The sequence below is a fragment of the Vicugna pacos genome, chromosome 3, assembly GCF_048564905.1.
Source record: "Vicugna pacos chromosome 3, VicPac4, whole genome shotgun sequence".
NCBI classification, from domain to species: Eukaryota; Metazoa; Chordata; class Mammalia; order Artiodactyla; family Camelidae; genus Vicugna; species Vicugna pacos.
The window spans coordinates 78,824,553-78,838,294 of NC_132989.1; the positions used below are offsets into that span (position 1 = coordinate 78,824,553).

At 36.1% G+C, this 13,742-nt stretch overlaps 1 long non-coding RNA gene across 1 annotated transcript in view; it reads left to right on the forward strand.

The window, feature by feature from the left end:
• LOC140695674 (uncharacterized) overlaps window positions 1–12,110 on the forward strand; it is a 410,118-nt gene extending 398,008 nt beyond the window's left edge. The window contains exons 4-5 of the long non-coding RNA XR_012071431.1: window positions 10,294–10,383; window positions 11,028–12,110. This is a non-coding gene — a long non-coding RNA (uncharacterized lncRNA). The remainder of the gene's footprint in view (window positions 1–10,293; window positions 10,384–11,027) is intronic.
• The last annotated feature ends 1,632 nt before the right edge of the window (window positions 12,111–13,742 follow it).

The following is a 13,742-nucleotide window of genomic DNA, read 5'->3' on the forward strand; positions in this document are numbered from 1 at the left end:
ACCATTCTTATGGGTCACTGAGCACTTCACCAGTTAACATACATGATTTCTGGAGCAAATCCATATGGCCCATAATCTGCTATTTAATTCAAGTCTGGAGGTATTATGATTAAGGACTGAAAAAAATTCAAGAAACAAAAGAGGAATACATGCACAGTTATAAATACACACATGCTCTCCCACACACTTACAATCCATGCTATAAAAAAATCATACCAAACATACAGGGTCCACCCTGTACTTTTAACACATAGTGATGGAGCCCAACAGCCAGCCTCTCACAGGACAAGGAAGTGAACCATAGCATTTGAAATCAACATTTGGGAATCTGCATTTTTCAACTAAAACAGAGTATTTTCACACATGGCTCCCCTCTATCTCACAATAGTCTTACAGCCAAATACCTTCAGCTTCCATTTGAAGTATTTCAGTTTTATAAAACAATGAGACAGTCAAATAACCATTTAGGAGTTGAGGAGAGGGGGGCAATGTGGACTTCATTTGATAGCAAGAATAAAGTCCCTGATAATTTTAATAAAAGCATCTTTCTTATACTTTGGGGAATATTACCTTTTCTTGTTCAAATGATGCTTTATGCACATATCCTCAAATTGCTTATTTTAGTAGTATGTTTAAAAACAAATGCTTAAAAATTTTTTAAATGTCTGTTTTTATACAGAAATGGTTTTGTCACTTTTAATGGGAAAAGGTAAAATTAAGTGGGTTCCCAAAAGATGTTGGTCCAGGAGACACAAAGTGCTAAGAAGTCAAATTATGAGAAGTAAAAATCACAGTCATAAAGCAGTATCAATGACAACACACACACACAAGAGTAATGTGGCAAATGCTACTGCTGACATTGTACAAAGCATTTCCAGAGCTTTACCAACTAACTTATATTCATGGGTTAAGTATAGTTACATATAAAAAAGTTTCTGAAAGGTTGAGTTTTACTCAAAGTCATGAGACATAACCTAAAACAGTACTAAATTTCTAAACTAAAAACAATATTAAATTTCACTTTTTAGAAAAGTGAAACTCTTGCTCTAACCTCCTCTTTTTTCCTACCAGAGTGTATGACTTCCTTGAAAGGAATGATTACCTGTTTCTCTGTAAGTGACTTAGAAAAAAGTGGAGGCCGTTTGGAATTACTCAGTATGTGACCTTATTCAAACTTCCCACAGCACCTGCGCCCACCTTTATAGCTTGATGGAATTAAGTATATGGTGAAGATCTGAAGTGAAAGTCTGTTCAAGGTTATAGAAAGCTAAAACAATTTGGACTATATAAAGATTGCTTTTCATTCTCCAACGTCTTCTGAAGAAGTAATTTTTCAAAAGTTTCAGTTGAAAACAAGAAAAACCACTGTAAAATCAACCCTTTAGGAAATACAAGTTGCTGCTTTTTCAGATGGAAAAAAGAAACTGAAAAAAGAATTATCATGGAAAAAAGCTGTATGTCATGGTGAATGAAATTTACCTATCAACAGTCTGAATGGTATATGTCAACTGTTTGTATACAATGCCTGATTTTGCATGAAATAACTGCGAAGAATATGTTAATTTCTAGGGATTAGACATAGAAGAAAAAATACTGCAACCAACAAAGTCAGAGTTTTACAATTTAATTTTCTGTGATTAATAAAGAGTAGAGAGTTGTCATACGGGAATGTTATTTTTTCCTAAATTCAGTAAGAGCAAAATGAATTTAATTTCTTTGGCTTCTTCACCCCCTTAGTTAGGATCTAATGATCTGTGAATATTTAATTTATAAGTAATGAAATAGCATGGTTCATTTGATAGTAATATAGAGAAAGAGCATGGACAAACTTAAAAGACTTAGTTTAGAATTTGACATTATGAAATATGTAATACGAGCACTGTCATTAGCGTTTGCAGATTAGCTCAAATATCAAATAATGCCAAGAGTAAAATGTTCCTCATACAGGGTTAGTTCTAGCTGTAACTATATAATGCAAACAAATATTAAAAATAAATTTGTCAACATTCTGAATACTCATTTCCAGACAAGACAAAACAAGCACATATTTCGAAGAATGCATGTGAAAACATTCTTCTCATTTTCAAATACATCTAAATATGCAAACAAAAATTTTACATAGTATTTGAATGTTTTGATGTAGTACAGACACGCTCCTTTCCTTTCATAATTTTTTAGTTTAGGAAAACCCACAGCACTAAGTCTTTGATTTGAAGGAGAGACGTACAAAGGAATACTAGAATAAATGGAAAAGACAACTAAAATATTAGATGTGTGAAAGGAAAAAAGGTAGGTGAAGTGGACATGAGAAGGGCAACTGGAAACGGAAAAAGGTAACTGAGAGATTCAATAGCCCATGCTGGTTGACGTGGCTGTCACAGAAGTCCCAAGAAAGAGTGTGAAGGAGGCAAGCCCTCTTGTGGTTCAGAACTGGTTGCTTCCACCGGTATTCTGTTGGCCAAAGCAAGGCATAAGGCCAGCAGATTTAGAGTGGGGAAATGGACTTCACTTTTTCACTGGGAGGAACTGTAAGACGTATTGTAGTGGCCATGTTAACAGGAAGGAGTGGAGAACTGGGGCCACTTGTGTACCTTATCTACCACATATACCAACCAAAACAGGAGATGTCCAACTATATAATATATTAAGTAAAGCTTCATTTCCTTATTCATGGAATACAAAATAAATACAAATAAAATTCCTAATATTTTCTTTCAGGGCCCCTTGAATCCCCTTACATATTCTGTCTTTAATAACAAGTATTCAGTTTAGTTTATTCAAATTTAAGATTAAAAAACCTGAAAACTTATGAGTTTCAATAAAAATATTTTTTCCCCAAATCTCTAAGATTAAGAACATTTTACTCAAGTTCTTTTTTAACCATGTTTCTATTTAAAACAATAGATTGACTTCCTGCATTGAAAAATGAGGAAAATATTCCCATAATTTTCCCATCTTCCCACCTGTAGCCTCTTGTATTGGTGAGTTATCTTATATGTACTTTTTACAGTATTCATGTTAATAACTTTCACATTCTATTGTGACCACAAAATGCACAGTTGTTTGGTATTTTTCCCTATTTCCGTGAATCCTGTGCTTACAACTGGGACTTTAACCCTTAAGCCTCAATTCTTGAATTCTATTTAGATCTATTAGATTTGTTGATAGAAAGAAAACAAGAAACTTAAATTTCTTAATTTCATTGAATTTTATGAGCAGAATTTTTTGTTTTATGCCTAAAAAGTATACATGAATGTTTTATCCCATGAGTCCTTTCCTGGTTAGTAATGTATGTCTGTTGTTCTAGTAATGAAGTTAAATCCAGGGTGGGCATAACATTCCTGGGTCACAGTTTCTCTCAGAATTTTCTTGGTATTGATTTACTATCTATATGGCTCTCACTATAATTTGGACAAAACTGAGGACAGCCTGATTTAGTTGCTGTATTGTTTTTCAGCTAGATACCGTCATCTTTGTTCTTTATCATTTTGTGTAGGTGAAGAGAATTACTGTCATAAAATTTCAAACTACTTTTTTTCCATCACAGAAAACTGTTTGCCCCACTTTGTATTCTGCATAACTTATTGGCTATGCATTCACACTCCACTGTGAGAACTGACTCTAAGAACTGATGTAGTCACCAAGTACCAGATCACAGGCAGGATGTGGCTTTCACCTGAAGTCTTCACATAATTTCAAAAGAATGAAGTATTTACAGCCATTACTTACAGAACTTGGCGTAACTTTCACTCTTCCTATATTCCAAATAAATACATATCACTTGCTAAAAAGGTAAACTGGGTTTATTTTAGGTCATGTTTTTTGCCAAGATCTATGTCATTAATCTAAACGAGTATTTCAAATCTGGATTATTTTCACCAACCTCTTAAATTTAATGATGATACACTATATCTAAATACCCACTGCCTATATTTTATTTAACATGCTTAATTCACCTGCCAACACTGATTAAAAGAATGCTGTTTTTAGCTATCTCTCCAAGAGAGCACACATTATATTATAGTGCCTGCTCAAAAATATACCTGATTTCTAGTTGATCTTTGATTTATATCTGAGACTTATAAGAATCAATTGGATAGCACTAAAGTGCGCATTTCTGGTAATATTGTGGAATTGATATAGAAAGAAATCTATCATAATGCATTAAAATGATACATAAAACATAAAAAGTAGTTTTAAATAAGTAAGGGAAGAAAAGTATGGGGTATAAATGACCCAAGTTCATAATGTGATAGGAGTAATAGAAGATTCAAGCCTGCAATTTCCCAGGGGGCATCTGTGCATACCCAAATGCGTGGGTTTTAAAGTGTTCACCAGATGGACAAACAGGTAACAAAACCTAGGGTCTGAAAGAGATGCTAAATTGGAGACTCCTACATGAAAGCAGGGCCACAGAAGGATGTCATATTAGGGAAAAAAAAGTGCTAAAAAGGATACTTTCCTATCTCAGCTTTGTCTATGGATGGAGAGAAGGGAGAAAAAAAGTAAGATTTCACCTTAGTATAACTTACTTTAAACACGTACACATATGAATTTGGAATTACAATTCAAATCCAAGTCGAAAAATTTTAAGTGTCCTGTGGTGTCAGTGCCCCTGGGAATAGGGCAGAGATATTTAAATAATTTCAAAGCCAACTATTTTAAACATAAAACTTAAAGAATTGCCATGGACAACATTGCTAAAATCACAAGCTCACAATACAAAAAAATACCAAAAAGAAATGAGAAAACAAATCATTCTGAGCAAGAATGCAGAGAAGCCACAAGCAATCGCCTCAGATATGCAAAGCCTACAGAAATCGAAACTACATATGTAACATAAGAAAAAAAAGCTGAGAGACAGACACAACCATAGTTACAAATCTGACAGACTGCCTAGCTGGCACTGCAAAATAGCAAGTAAAGGATTAGTACTGAAAAAAATGGTGCTAGGACAACTGGTAATACATAGAAAAATACAAGATTGACACATCACACAGGAATCAAAGCCATAAGCACTTAAATGTGAAAGACAAAACTTTAAAGCCTTTAGAATATAAAAGAATATGTATATATAACATAGACCGTTAAAAAATAAGATAACTACATCAAAAATAAGGAATTCTCTTGGGTATAAAATAAGCTGCAAGGGTATATTATACAACTGGGGAATATAGTAAATATTTTAGAGTAACTACAAATGGAATATAGCCTTTAAAAATTGTGAATCACTATATTGTACACCCGTAACTTATATAATATTATATATCAACTACAATTTAAAAAATAATTTTGAAGAAATTCTCTTTATCAAAAAACATCATAAAGGACTTCTGTTTTAGATCATGATGGATATCTAGCACTATAAACAATTAGAAAAGTGGATAAATACCTATTAAATAATTCTTATCAAACACTGAACAATGGGTAGTGCATAACTGAAGTCCCTGAGAGAAAGGGGGAAAAAAAGTCAGCCCTATGATCACCCCATATTTCTGTCTCCAAGCAACTTGTAGACCATGGCTCATGCAGCGGGATATAAGCAGAGCCTGCTGTGCTCTCAGGGACAAAGTGAGACAGAGATCCAAAGTGGTGGGAACTCAAGGAGCAGAGTATCAGGGAGAAGGAGCTACACATAAAGTGTCCATAGATTGTTGACCCTTGAGTCATCTTCAGCCATTTGCTAGGCTGTGCAATTACAGAGTGAAATAGGCCAGGGAAGGAAACATTTCTGGGGAGCTTTAAGGCAAACAATTTCCAGAGCTAAAAAAAAAAAAAAAAAAAAAAAAAAAAAAAGATGGGAGTCACCCAGACCATAATGGAGAGACCTTGTTGAATACATGGAGCTTTAAATAAATATCCTAGATGTTAACACCTTAATTTCAGGACTAAGTTAGCCTTGGTATAAGGGCCACAATATGCATGACCTTAAAAAGGCTAAAAACAGACCTTGGAAGAACGAAATCACTATGCCAGAATTGTAATTTTCCTCCCAGAAAAAGGCCGATAGTCTCTAAGTGAATACACCTCACTCCAGCAATCAATCAGGTAAACTCCATAATGTTGGAGATCTAATGAAAAATTGTAAGACATTATGGGATGCATTTCCCAGAAGAAAAAAAATAATCATTTAATTAAGAGACTTTGTAACCTCAGAAGTAATGAAACTAGCAGACAAAGACATTAGGATAACTATTTTAAGAAGTGAACCACTAACACATGTAAAATCATGAAGGGTATTATGCTAAATGAAAGAAGCCAGACATGTAAGACTATGCCCTGATCATTCCCTGTATATGAAATGCCAACAAATGTAAAACTGCCAGAAAACTGATCAAAGGTTGCCAAGAGCTTGGAATGGAGATAGGGGATTTGCTGCCAAGGGGCAGAAGAAAACTTTTGAGGTGATTAAAATATTTCTGGTTGTGGTGGTAATAGAACTATTCTTAATTTATAAAAATGTTTTTTGATTGTAGTGGTGGTTACATGGCTATGTATATTTGTTAAAACTTATTGAACTGAACAAGTTAAAAGGATAAAGCTATATATAAATTTTATCTTAATAAATCCAGTATTTTTGAAAAAGAAGATACAAATGGAAAGTACAAATAAATGAATGGAAAATCAAGAAAAGAAAACATCACGAACAAAAAGTTCAATGAACAGGATTGATAGATTACATATTGTAAAACAGAAGATCAGGGAAACAGAAGATGTAGCAATACAAACTATCCAAAATGAAGCACAGAGAGAAAAAAAGACTGAAAAACGTGACCTGGGATACAATATTGAATTCTCTACCATGCATGTCATTAGAGTCCTAGAAGCAAAGGAGAAAGAAAGGAGAATAAAAAATGTATTTGAAGAAATACTGGGGCTTCTCACATGTGCTGCTAAGTCTGTAGATGTCAGGAAAGTACATTGCTTCAGTCCTAACAAGATAAAGCCAAGCAATCTATAAAATCGTACTGTTTCATGAATCTATCAGAGAGCCAAGTTACATGACAACCAACTAGCCTCAAATCTAAGGAAAGGCAGGCACCTCTAAGAAGTCGGCCCTTACTTACTTGGAGCACAACACAAGAGTAATATGTATACCATACAGGTGGGTAAGCTAAAAATTTTAGCAAAGTACCAGCGTGGGTGTGAGTGAGAGGATCGGACTCTTGAGATCCACAGACATGGGCCTGGGGGCGGAGGGGGCAGGATCACACTCCCTTGTAGATTCTTCTTCGCAGACTTTTGCAAGGTGATGATGAAAAAGAATGAGACAGGGCATCAATGAAAGCGGGTAAGTCAGACAGCCCTGCTAGTCTCCTCTCCCCTGTGGCACAGAAGCCGAGGATTCCCCAAGTGAAGGACAGCAAGGCTGTCATCTCCAGGGCCCAGGGTAAGAGCCACTGAAGCTGGGGGAAGAGAAAGACAATATTCTCTACCCCTGGGGGAAGGGCACAAAACCATTCTGGGCCCACATCATTAGAGGTCTAGGCTGAGAGAAATCATCTCCGCAGGCCTGCACTCCAGGAGACATTCTTAAGGGAAGTTCTTTAGGCAAAAGGTAAATGATATCTATGAAAGCCTGAACCTACATCAAGGGTCAGCAGATACTTTCCACAAAGTGTCAGCAACTAGTAATACTTCAGGCTTTGCAAGATTCTGTTGCAAGTACTCAACTCTGTGGCATGAAAGCAGCCATGTACAATATGTAAATGAGCAAATGTAGCTGAATTGCAATAAAACTTTACTTACAAAGCATGTGGCAGGCCGTGGTGCACCAACCCTAATCTATGCAAAGGAATGAGGACCACTAGCAATGGTAAATATACTGGTAAATATACAAGCTGTTTTTCTCATTAAAAATTTCTTCAAAAATCAAAAACTTGAAGCACCACTTCCCTACAACAACTTATAATAAAGTCAAAGGCACAAAACTAATAAGCCCAATTGTGGAGATAAAATGAAGTCCTTAAAAATACTCAACTAATCCAAAAGCCAAAAACAAGGCGAAGGAAACAACAAAAAAGGAAAAATAGAAAACAAATAGCAAGAGAATAGCAGTAAATCCAACTATATGGAAACTCATGTACCATTTTAATTATAAAAAATGTAGATTGCATAAAATTACATGAAATGTAAAAAGGCAGAGATTGTCAGACTGATTTACAAAGCAAGGCCCAGCTATATACAAGAGGTGCATTTTAAATATAAAAACCGAGATGTAAAATGATACATGTAAATGTGAATAGAAAAGCAGGAACGGCTACATTAATATCTGACAAAGTAGATGAAGATAAGAAGTATTGCCAGAGATAAAGAAGGGCTGCGCAATTTCTGACACAAAGTCTGAACATTCTTGAAGTTCTTTATCAGTACTGGCTGCTTCTAATATTTTTGGATTTCCTTTGTCACAAGTTTTTGACAATTTGATTAAGATGTGCCATGGTGTCATTTTCTTTCTGAGATAAAGAAGGTCAATTCATCAAGAAGACATAATAATCCTAAATATGCATATACTCACCTAGAAGCAGACCATCAAAATACAGAAAGCAAACACCAACAGAGTCCAAGGAGACACAGATCCATCCACGAGGGTTTTAAAAGAATGCATTAAGTATATACGTGAAAAGAATCTAATAGGCATACAGAAAACAAGAAACTAACACAGGCGTAGAAGACCATCAAAGAAATTCACTGAACTGACATAACATGTCACCCAACATCTGAAGAATTTTTTTTTTAATGTACAATTCTGTGGCTTTTAGTACATTCACAAAGTTGTATTTGTGGGAGAGGGCGAGCTGAGAGTCTCTCTACTCTGCCATCTTGGCTCAATCCGTATTCACAAAGTTGTGCAACTATGACCACCATCTAACTCAGAATGTCTCCAGCCCCCAGAAAGAGTGCCTGTACCCGCTAGCAGTCACGTCATCTCTCCCTCCCCTTCACCCCTGGCCACCACTCATCTGTTTCCTGTCTCTATGGATTTGTCTATTTCAGACATAATATACAAATGAAATCATCCAATTCATGGTCTTTTGTGTCCGACTTCTTTCTCTTAGCATAATGTTTTTAAGGTTCATTCTTGTGTAACATGAATCAATACTCCATTTCTTTTCCATTGTATAGGTATACCATGTTTTATCTATGAATCCATTAGGCTTTCCTCAATATATTTCATTTACTGATCACTAATGATGTCAGAGAGCCAAAGGAAATAAGTTAAACAAGAGTTAGAAACAGGAGGGAGAAATAAAGATACTCAGTTTAGACATCAGTCTGCTTCGTTTTTACTCACTTGAAAATCTAAGTTCTCTAGGAAAAGGCCTAGACTGTTCTGATTCATGGCATCCCAGAGAGTCTTAATTCCAAAAGTGATGTCATTTTCAAAATGTAAACATGGTTTCATTCACTTTTATGCCTAAATTTTTCACTCCCCTTGAGATTACAATGAGGCTCAAGGGGATACATTTTTTAAATTCTGAGTGTTCTAGAATCAGTTCTTAGATATTAACTATTTAATTAAGCAGAGGCTACATTACTCCCCTCTAAAGCAGCTATAGCTGAAATTGGTTCAAGCTAGAAATATCTATTATGTTATATAAATTTATTATAAATTAAATGGTAACTTACTGGCAGAACTGTCCAGGAAATTCTCTCTTCCCAGTAATGTCATTTTCCCTGAATTTCCCATAAATTTCTGTCATTCCTACAGATCATGCTAGCAGCCCTTGATCTGCATTCTTCTGAAGGGCTAAACTAAGGACATTCTGCAGGAATTGATTGAATCTACAGTTTAGTGAGGAAATTTAAAGATAGTATCTTTTAGGCTTAAATTTATTGTCTCTAGAAGCTGAGTTATAGCAAAGTCATTTTTCATAATGCTCATTCACCAGAGTGAAAACTTCATTTTCTGGAATGAAAGACTATCATTTAGAATACCACAAACTGGAATGCTTTTCCTTACTCACAAATGCTCTTCTGATTATGACAATATACATTTGCATGTACTTTGCTAATTAGGAACACAGACATTTAAACATAAGTTATATTTTACATTTCCTGAGTAAATTTTACCTTTATCTTTGAAATGGTATAAGAAAGACTGTAAGGGAAAACATTTAAGATGCTTTAATGAACAAGTGGTTTTCAAGAACCTCCAAAACATCTACAAACATATGTTCAAACTGTCTTGAATCAAAAATAGCTTGTTTTGTTAAAAATCTATCTTCTAAGAGACTCTTATACAGTACTTGTGAATTCAATAAATATTTATTGAGCACCTATGTCTTCTAGGTGAGATAGGCTGGGACCTGGGATCCTCTACCAAAGAGCTTGCACCTGGACAAACATCTCCTCGGCCAACAGGACACAAAGAATCTATAGGTGACTAAAAATAACTGCATACAGGCACAAGCTGGGGCAATTATGAGCAATAGGATACAAAAAGACCACAACAAACTGCCACGTCTGAGGTGCTGCAAGCTGAAGCAGGGAGCTGCCCATGATTCCTGCATAGGGTACCACCAAGGCGGTAGACTGACGACCTAAGCTACACCCCCTACCCAACCCGCAGATCCACCCCTGTTGTTACCCCATTTAAAGACCCCAGCAGCTCCCATCAGAGAGCGAGCAGGGGCACCTGTTTCCTCCTGTCACTCCCTCGTGCTACAGCATGAACCCCAATAAAGCCTTGCCTGAAATTCTCACATAGCCTCTTATCAATTTCTATTGTTTAAGGAGTCCAAGGGCCCAGTCAGTAACATAGGTGCCTGGGATACATCCATAAATAAAACACTGTGGGAGGGGAAAGATAAATAAACATAAATATAATGAATAAGTTACTTAGGATGTTAAAAGGTGATAGATTTTGTAGGATAAAGAAAAAGAACTAATCAGGAAACTAAGAAGAAGGAATGCTGGGCAGGGGTGAGGGGTAGAGGGGAGATAATGCCAGCTACCATTTTGGATAGTGTGCTTAGACAGGCCTCCTTGAGAAAGTAACATTCTTTTTTTTTTTTTTTTTTAAGTGTAGGTAAAGGAGTGAGCCATATGAATATCTGGAGGAAGAACATTCCAGGCAGAGGGAAGTGCAAACATCCTAAGGTGGTATGTTTTGAGCTTCCTAGTTCTGATAGTGTTGTTGCTTTTCTCCCAGTCCTGAAGAAAGGCTCAAATCCCTTGGCCCTACCTCTTCTTTGCCTTATTCATGTGAGTTTACTTGGCCCTCCTGACCCCTGGTCCATTACGTCCTTCTTGGCAGTACCTTTCCTCAGCGCTTTTATGCATCTTACATACATGGCTTCCCATGCCTCCTGAACTGCCTTCTTGGTCCCTCCATCTCACTGTTCTGATCATGGATCTTTCAGAAGCTCCCCATTACTTGCTGGATTAAGTTCAGATTTCTTAGCACTTAACAATTTCTCCTACCTGCTCTCTCAGCTATCTTTTTATCCTCACGCTCCCAACTCCCTGACTGCAGGCCAAAACTGGACCACAAACTTTCTGTAACTTTCCTGGCACCTGCCCACGCTTTACTTTTCTCATGCTCTTCCCTCTGCCTGAAATGTTCATGCCAGCTCTAACCGCTCCTATTTGAAATCTAAACTGTTCCTAAAGGACCCACTCACATACCACCTCACTTGTAACGTGTTTTCTGATTTCCCCAGTTGATGTGATGGCTCCCTCCCCTCACCTTCCAAAGCACTTTGCACTACTCTTACCTCACGGATCATACTCTACTTTGTATTATGGTTGCTTCTAATGCTGTAGTAGTCTTCCAGCAGATTGAAATGTCCTAAGTTTAGCCACAATTGCTCACAGATTTTTATAGGATGCACAGCACACACCACAATCAAGTGGGAGGAACTTGCAACTGAATCTTCCAGGAAAAAGCAGAGAATATACAGCTGACTGGGATTACACATCACACTGATAAAGTTTTGGAAATCTGGGCTGTATAAGAGACTATAGAAATATTTCTGAATGACTATCAGCTTCTCTCCAGAGAAATTTGTTAGCAGTAATAGAAATAAAAATGGACTCTGGGACTACTAACTTATTTGCATGCTAATATTATATAAAAAATAAAAATAGTGGCATTAATAACTGACCATCATTGAGTGACTATTGTGTGTTTGGTACTGTGGTTAATTTGATTTACTTTATTTACTCCTTATAAAACCCCATGAAGTAGGTATTTAAATTATTCTCTTCATTGTCAGTTGAAGAAACATGATATGGTTAGTTACTTAACTTACTGCAGCTAACTTTTCCATGATAATCAGGTATCAGTTCTTGGGACATAAGAACACAAGTTTTTCTTCATGTATGAATCTATCTATACATTTTCACATATTCAGTACTTTATGTTGCTCCTTTGTGAGCACTCCTGGACTTTAAACAAGGGTCTCATATTTATTAACTGAATCAAGTAGGATGGCTTAGTTTTAAGAGTCAAAATTTTAAAATACAGATCTGGATTAATGAATTGAGAAGGGCTTTTTTCATAAAATGACCACAGTTTTATGTGGTCATAACAGTGATCAATAATGAGAAACAGATACTTCAGATTTTACTGCTGAGTTGAAAGACAAGGAATTCCTCCACTGAAAGTTGGAGCAAAATTCTTAAGCCAGCATCTAGTAAAATATCTGTAGGTGGGTCTGCATGTGAGCACACACTGACTTTCGCACAATCCTTAATTTTCCCAAGAAGTTAGGAACAGATTTTCCTAAAGAAAATCAATTATAATTACAAAAGACTGTTTCTGCTCTATGAGAAATATTTAACTTCACAGTCCAAGGAACAGGCTCTGATCCTTCAGTGTCATTACCCAGAAAGAAGGGGTTAGGATAACTAGTGCTTTCGAGGACCCTCCATGTGGAGGAAAAACCCTTTGGGTTGGACAGTTAAGGAAATCTAAACCCCAGGGTTTCAAACTAGACCATTGAGCCAGGTATTATCCTCCATCAAGTACCAGAAAAAGAAGTAAAATAAACTCATCTAATTGGTGATGTACAGTATCTCTGGTAAACGAAATGACATAATGCAACAGAAGGCTGAGTAAAATTGGAGATACCATAGTATCATAAAGGAATTGTATACAAAGCAAAGGATTTATAATTGGGTGATTAGGGGCATTATTTTAATAACTTGGAAAATCAAGAAGGCCATTGCTTTTATGGAAAAGATATAAAACACAAATTAAAGAAAACATGTTTATATGATCAAAGAAAACTTGGTCACTTAACTGGTTTATAGGTAAAAAATATGAAGCAGAATATTCTCTCATTGATCATTCAGTTGAGTAAGTCTAAAGCACTTTGATCAGTGTCATTGTATTCTAGTGCACTGGCTATGCAGTTGTAAAAATCACCTAGGTTAGGAACTCCTCAAAGTCAAGAACCAGTATCTAGTGAAGAATTTTTGGTATCTAGTGCTTTAAAATCAGCAGGCACTCAATAAATGCTTATTGAATATATAGGTTTTGCTTTAGGTTACAGCTGTAAAGTTAAGCCAGTACTTGTGAACTTGGTTTCACATAGAAAATTTTGAATTTGACATTCAATTTCTCAAACAGAATTTCTAGATGAATGCATAAAATAAGCCTTTCCCCCTAAGTATCTATTCACCACACTTACCAGCATACCTTATCGCAAGCATTCTTGCACCAATCTCCAACTGGCATAAATACAGTACTTTAACTCTGTAGCTCCCTTAGCCAACAGTACATATACTACAGT